The sequence below is a fragment of the Callithrix jacchus genome, chromosome 7 (genome assembly GCF_049354715.1).
Source record: "Callithrix jacchus isolate 240 chromosome 7, calJac240_pri, whole genome shotgun sequence".
In the NCBI taxonomy this organism is placed as follows: Eukaryota; Metazoa; Chordata; class Mammalia; order Primates; family Cebidae; genus Callithrix; species Callithrix jacchus.
Window position 1 is genome coordinate 63,991,187 of NC_133508.1, and position 6,721 is coordinate 63,997,907.

Sequence of the window (6,721 nt, forward strand, 5' to 3'; positions counted from 1 at the left end):
GTCCCTTGTGGATTAGAAGCAAAGCCAGGACTGGATCCCTGATCCCTAATTCCTAGCCCAATTTTTTTTTTGAGATGGAGTCTCACTCTGTTGCCCAGGCTGGAGTGCAAGGTGCAATTTCAGCTCACTGCAACCTCCACCACCCAAGTTCAAGCAGTTCTCCTGCCTCAGCTTCCCGAGTGGTTGGGATTACAGGCATGTGCCACCACGCCGAACTAATATTTGTATTTTTGGTAGAGATGGAGTTTTGCCATGTTGGCCAGTTGGTCTCAAACTGTTGACCTCAGGTGATCCGCCTGCCTCAGCTTCCCAAAGTGCTGAGATTACAGGCGTGAGCCATCATGCCTGGCCTAGTACAATTCTTTTAAACCATTTTCTTATAATGTAATAGGTCACAATACTTTTTTTTCTTTAAATAGAGACAGAGTCTCCCCATATTGCCCAGGCTGGTCTCAAACTCCTGGCCTCAAGTGATACTCCTGCCTCAGCCTCCCTAAGTACTGGTATTACAGGTATGAGTCACCATGCCTGGCCCATGATACTTTCGAGCTCCTACTCTGTGCCTGGGATTGAGCCAGGCACTGGCTTAATAAAATTGTACGCAACATATTCCTTGCCTTCCTGGAGCCTCTAGATTATCTGGAGGAATAGCAAATACAGGGATTGTGCATGGTTGCTGAACACTGGATTTTACTATGAAATGTGAGTCCTCCCTAGTATATTCTGCCATCATTCAGTGCCCCACCATGTGCCACGTTCTTTGTCAGGTCTAGGGATATTAACATGTCTGGCAGGGGTGGCAGCCCCAAGAAGGAATATGTCACTTGGTTGGTCAGCCTCTTGCTCCCACCCAGTTCTTTTTTACATAAGGTCCTGGTCCTAATGAGACCATACTTATACCTGTTTTACAGTGATTTGGAGACTCTCATGCTGGTCTTCCCCTCATCACTCTAGTAAGCCCTAAAAGGGATCATCACCAGGCCAAGTGTAATGACTCACCAGTAATCCCAGCACTTTGTAAGGCTGAGGCAGGAGGATCACTTGAGGCCAGAAGTTCAACTCCAGCCGGGTCAACATGGTGAAACCCTGTCTCTACTAAGAATACAAAAATTAGCCAGGCATGGTGGTGCACACCTGTAACCCAGCTACTTGGGTGGCTGTGGCATGAAAATGGCTTGAACCCAAGAGGCAGAGGTTGCAGTGAGCCAAGATTGTGCCACTGCACTCCAGCCTAGGTGACAGAGCAAGACTTCGTCTCAATAATAATAAGACGCCACACCGGGCGTGGTGGCTCACGCCTGTAATCCCAGCACTTTGGGAGGCCGAGGCAGGTGGATCACGAGGTCAAGAGATCGAGACCATCCTGGTCAACATGGTGAAACCCCGTCTCTAATAAAAATACAAAAAATTAGCTGGGCATAGTGGTGCGTGCCGTAATCCCAGCTACTCAGGAGGCCGAGGCAGGAGAATTGCCTGAACCCAGGAGGCAGAGGTTCAGGTGAACCAAGGTTCTGGTGAGCCGAGATCCCGCCATTGCACTCCAGCCTGGGTAACAAGAGCGAAACTCTGTCTCAAATAATAATAATAATAATTTATGAACACGAAGAAGGAGACAACAGACACTAGGGTTTACTGGAGGATGGAGGGTAGGAGGAGGGAGAGGAACAGAAAAGATAACTATTGGGTACTGGGCTTAATACCTGGATGATGAAATTAATAATGGCTTTCTGCAGCCCCTCAGGCTCAAGCCATCCTCCCGTGTAGCTGGAATTACAGGCATGTGCCACCATGCTCAGCTAATTATTTTCTTTTTTTTTTTTTTTTTCAGTAGAGATGAGGTCTTGGTATGTTGCCCAGGCTGGTCTCAAACTCCTAAATCCTGAGCAGTCCTCCCCTCTTGGCCTCCCATAGTGTTGGGATTACAGCCATGAACCACCACACACAGCCTATTTCTCATTTTAGGGAGGAGGAAACTGATGCCCTAACAGGTGCTGCTACTTTCCCAAGGCGTGACAGACATTGACAGGGCTAAAATTCAAACACTGAGCTGGCTGACTCCTGACTCCACATGTGTAGCCATCATGCTTTACTGGGAACCCCAAAGTGAGAGACTTAGATTCTGGTCCTAGCTGTGCTTTCTATCACCTTGGGTAACCTAGCCCATCTATAAAATGGAATGGAGGCCGGGTGTGGTGGCTCACACCTGTAATCCCAGTACTCTAGGAGGCCAAAGCGGGTGGATCACTTGAGGTCAGGAGTTCAAGACCAGTCTGCCCAATATGGTGAAACCTCATCTCTACTAAAAATCCAAAAATTAGCTGGGGCCAGATGCAGTGGCTCACGCCTATAATCAGCACTTTGGGAGGCCGAGGTAGGCAAATCACTTGAAGTCAAGAGTTCAAGACCAGCCTGGCCAACACAGTGAAGCCCATCTCTACTAAAAATACAGAAATGTGCTAGGCATGGTGGCACATGCCTTTAGTCCCAGCTACTTGGGAGGCTGAGGCAGGAGAATCACTTGAACCTGGGAGGCAGAGGTTGCAGAGAGCCGAGATAGCACCACTGCATTCCAGTTTGGGTGACAGAGCAGAAAAAAATAAAATTAGCTGGGCTTGGTGGCGTACGCCCATAGTCCCAGCTACTCAGGAGGATGTGGTAGGGCAGTGACCTGGGCAACAAAGGGAGACTCCATTTCAAAAAAGAAAAAAAGTAGAATGGAAAAGGAAGTCGTTTTGTGAACTCTGATGTCTAAAGGGCCAGTGGGTTTGCTCTGAAATGGTTTCTTGCATTGAGTTGGTCCCCTTGATCTCCTCCCCACCATGGGAAGGTTTGGAGTCATATGGAGAGAAGCCAGGTTTCCAGGGGCCAGAGAGGGGAAGCTGAGCAGAAAAGAGGATGCTGCCCTCCCTCATGCTACATACACTGCAGCCTGCCCCTGACTCAGGCTCTTTCCCCGGATTGAGGTGATTCTTCCCAGAGCCCTTAAGGAGACTGTCTACAGTCAACAAATAACTCCAGTGACATTACCTGAGCACTTCCTCTCTGCCAGTTGCCTGGTTGGATACAGGACCAATAGATCCAGTCAGTCCCCTTTTCAAGGAGTTCACAGTCTCTTGGGAGCAACAGACATGTAAACAGCTAATGCTAATGCAAGTACACATGAATATTCAATAGGTGGAAACAGCCTTCGTGCTCTGGGAGCAAAGAGGGAGCATTTGCCTGAAACCTTGAAAGTAGTGTAGAAGAGGAGAGGAAGGACATCCCTGATGAGGGAACGGCGTGAGCAAACACATGAGGTATGAAGCACAGGGCTCGTTCTGTGAAGGGCAAACAGGCCAGTGAGGCTAATTCCAAATAAGTCCCAAAGGAGACTGAGAAATGAGGCTGGAAAGAAGATTTGAGGGCACCATAAGGGGCCTTGAATGCCAGGAGTGAGATAGCCTGAGAGAGGAGATTTGTGAGTCCTGGGAACTTATACATGGGGCCAATTGAGGGAGTGCTCTGACTCCCACCAAGAGAGGAAGTGCCCCAAGCTCACCCTTCAGACAAGCAGCATCTTACCCTCAAAGGTTTCCCAGCTTGACAGTTTCAGCTCTGGCATGCTTCCCTCCCCAGCCAAACTCATAAGTGGATCCAGATGGTCATTCCTGTTTTAGGTTGGGGTGTGTGTTGGGGGAGGGATAGCTCTGAAACCTATCAACCCTGTCCCAAGCTCAACCATAACAGGAGCTTCCTCCAGGACCCTGCTGTGATCCTGTGAGCCTGGAAGGAAATGTTAATCTTTGACAGAGATGTCCCATCTGTCTTTGTGTGATATGGAAGCAATAGCAGAGGAGTCCAGGGCACAGGCCAGGGAGACTCTTACACTGGGTGAGAGGACCAAGGTGTATATGTGAGAAGGGGTGTTCTGCAGGGATAAATCCATTATTTTTTTTTTTTTTAAAAAAAAGGTCTTCTGAATGGGTTGTGGTGAGGGGCAAGCCTAGGAAACAGGTCCCAGAGGAACTGGCTTCTACCTCCAGGTACCTGGCCCTCCTCATGCTCCTGTTTCTGCAGCTGCCTAGACCAAGAATAGGATGATACGGACCTTAGGAAAGGGAGCCAGGGCTCTCTGGTCTGACCCTCTGTCTGAGCACTGTGCCCATCAACCTAAGCCCGTTAAAAAGGCTTGGGACACCACAAGGTAGCAGGTAACAAGCTAGGTTCCTGCTTTCAGACTGTAACCAGCATGATACCAAGCCTGTAAGTATTTGCTTTTCATTTCATTTAACAAATATTGAGCAAGACAAATATAGTCTACCTTCAAAGAGTTTCCAGTCTAGTGGGGGAGGCAAATAGTACATAGCTACAAAGAAGCTATGAAGAAAGCAGATTAACAGGGGCTTTCTCATTTAGATTGGGAAGCCATGGATGGGCTCTCTGAGAAAGTAATATTTGATTTGAGACTGGAAGAATGAATGAAAGTTAGCCACTTTAAGTTAGGAGTAGTATTTCAGGCAGAGGGGAACAGTGTTGTGCCAAGTCCCTGAAATAAGAAGTGCATGAGCAGAACTGAAAAAAAGGCCAAGATGGCTATAGTGTAATAAGGAAGGGGTGTGGTCCAGATGGTGCAGGGTTTTGTGAGCCATGATACGATATTTGTGCAATGGGAAGCCATTGGAGGTTGGCAGATTAAATGTAGTACATGTATTAGTACTACCAAATTTCTGGCACTCCCTGAAAGACTGACTTTGGTTGTTTATTCATCAATACCTATAATAAATGTTTAAAGGGCACCCAGCAACCCTGTGCTAGAATTATGGGTTGACAGCCATGGTAGAGAGAAATCTAAGGCACATACCTTATTCATGGCCTGTGGTCCAGAAGAGACTAGATAACTACAGTGATTGAATCACTGTAATTTATTCTCAACAACTGTGAACTACACACCTAATCTATTCCAGACTCTGTGCTGGATGCTGGTTGTTGCCCTTCAAGGATCATACACTACACAGAGGTCACAGATGAGGTACAAATGTGCTCAAAGAATTTTGACAGGATTGATAGGTTTCAGAGCTGTCCCTCCCCCAACATACACCCTAACCTAAAATCATTTCCTAACCCACTGTAATCATTATCATGCCTGTGAATTTGGGAGGTCTTTATAAAACATCCATTTATTCAATCATTCAATAAATCAGTAAACATCTAGTGGGTATATGCTCTACACCAGGAACTGTGCAGACTATACTGAAGTCAAGGACCTCAGTGTTCCATAGCAGAGACAGACATCCCTCACAAAAAAAAAAAACAAAACATGAAAATATTAGGTGCTAAAAACAGGACAACAAGCTCTCCATAGATCAGCATTGAGGGAGGGCAATTCAATGGAAGAAGGACCTTTCCCAAATGGGAAGCTCCTAATTTCCTGAGTGCATTTGTCCATACCTTCCTTTACCTGATTACTCTTTTTATCCTTTTTTTTTTTTTTTAAGCCTGATTTTTAGTGGCAGCCTTCCCTCTTTCTGACTTTGGGCTGTCCCCTACTCCCCTCTCCAGTAGACTTCATTTCCTTTGTCTGTCTTGGCATCCTTTAAAAATCCAGAAGGCAGGCTGGGTGCAGTGACTCACGCCTGTAATCCCAGCACTTTGGGAGGCCTAGGGGGGCGGATCACGAGGTCAAGAGATCCAGACCATCCTGGCCAACATGGTGAAACCCCATCTCTACTAAAAAATACAAAACAATTAGCTGGGCGCGGTAGTGCCCGCCTGTAGCCCTAGCTACTCGGAAGGCTGAGGCAGAATTGCTTGAACCCGGAAGGCAGAGGTTGCAGTGAGCCAAGATCGTGCCACTGCACTCCAGCCTGGCGCCTGGCGATAGAGCGAGACTCTGTCTCAAAAAAAAAAAAAAAAAAAAAAAAAAAAAAGCCAGAAGGCTCCAACATTTGAACCTGGCTTCTCTGTAAGTATGGTTGTATGTGACCTCAAACAATTAACTTCCCTGAGCCCGTTTTCCCATTCGTACAATGAAGGGTTCGGATCACTTCTAAGCCTTATGATTTACTCCAGTAAGTATTCATATTTGCACACAGTGCTCTGCACGGCCTTCCTTTCTTTGCACCGCTGCACCCATACCCCCACTCCCGTGCCACATGGCAAACATCAAGACTCAGCTCAAATATCCTATCTTCCAGCAAGTCTTCCCTGTATATACAATACACACACACACATACGTGCACACACACAATTGTAGTCTCTCTTTCCTTTGTGCTACCACTACCTCGTGAGACGCCACAGAATGAAAAGGGCAAAAGGAGGTATAAAGACTTGGGTTTGAATCGTGGCCTCTCATCTCACCTCTTGAGCCTCAGTTTCTCACCTGTGACAGGGAAATACCTAATTTGGATGTCTAATCAGTTTATGGGGATTAGAAACAATGCATATCAAGTGCTTGGCACCTAAGAAGAGCTCAATAAATAGCGACTGTACCACACCACCTAGTAGCCCTCAGCGTACTGAATTACAGAGTTGTTTGTAGGTTTCTGGCCCTAGACAGCGAGCTACCTGAGGTCAGCCGCGGAGCCAACCCGCAAAGCCTCAGGGCTAGCAGGCACAGAGGAGTGGGGCGGGGCTGGCCAGACCCAGAGGGACGCGGCTCGCATTCCCGGGGGAAGGCCAAGCGGGGCGGACCCCATCTCCAGGAAGTGACGCCATGGGAACCAGCGGCGCGAGAGCCGGGGCC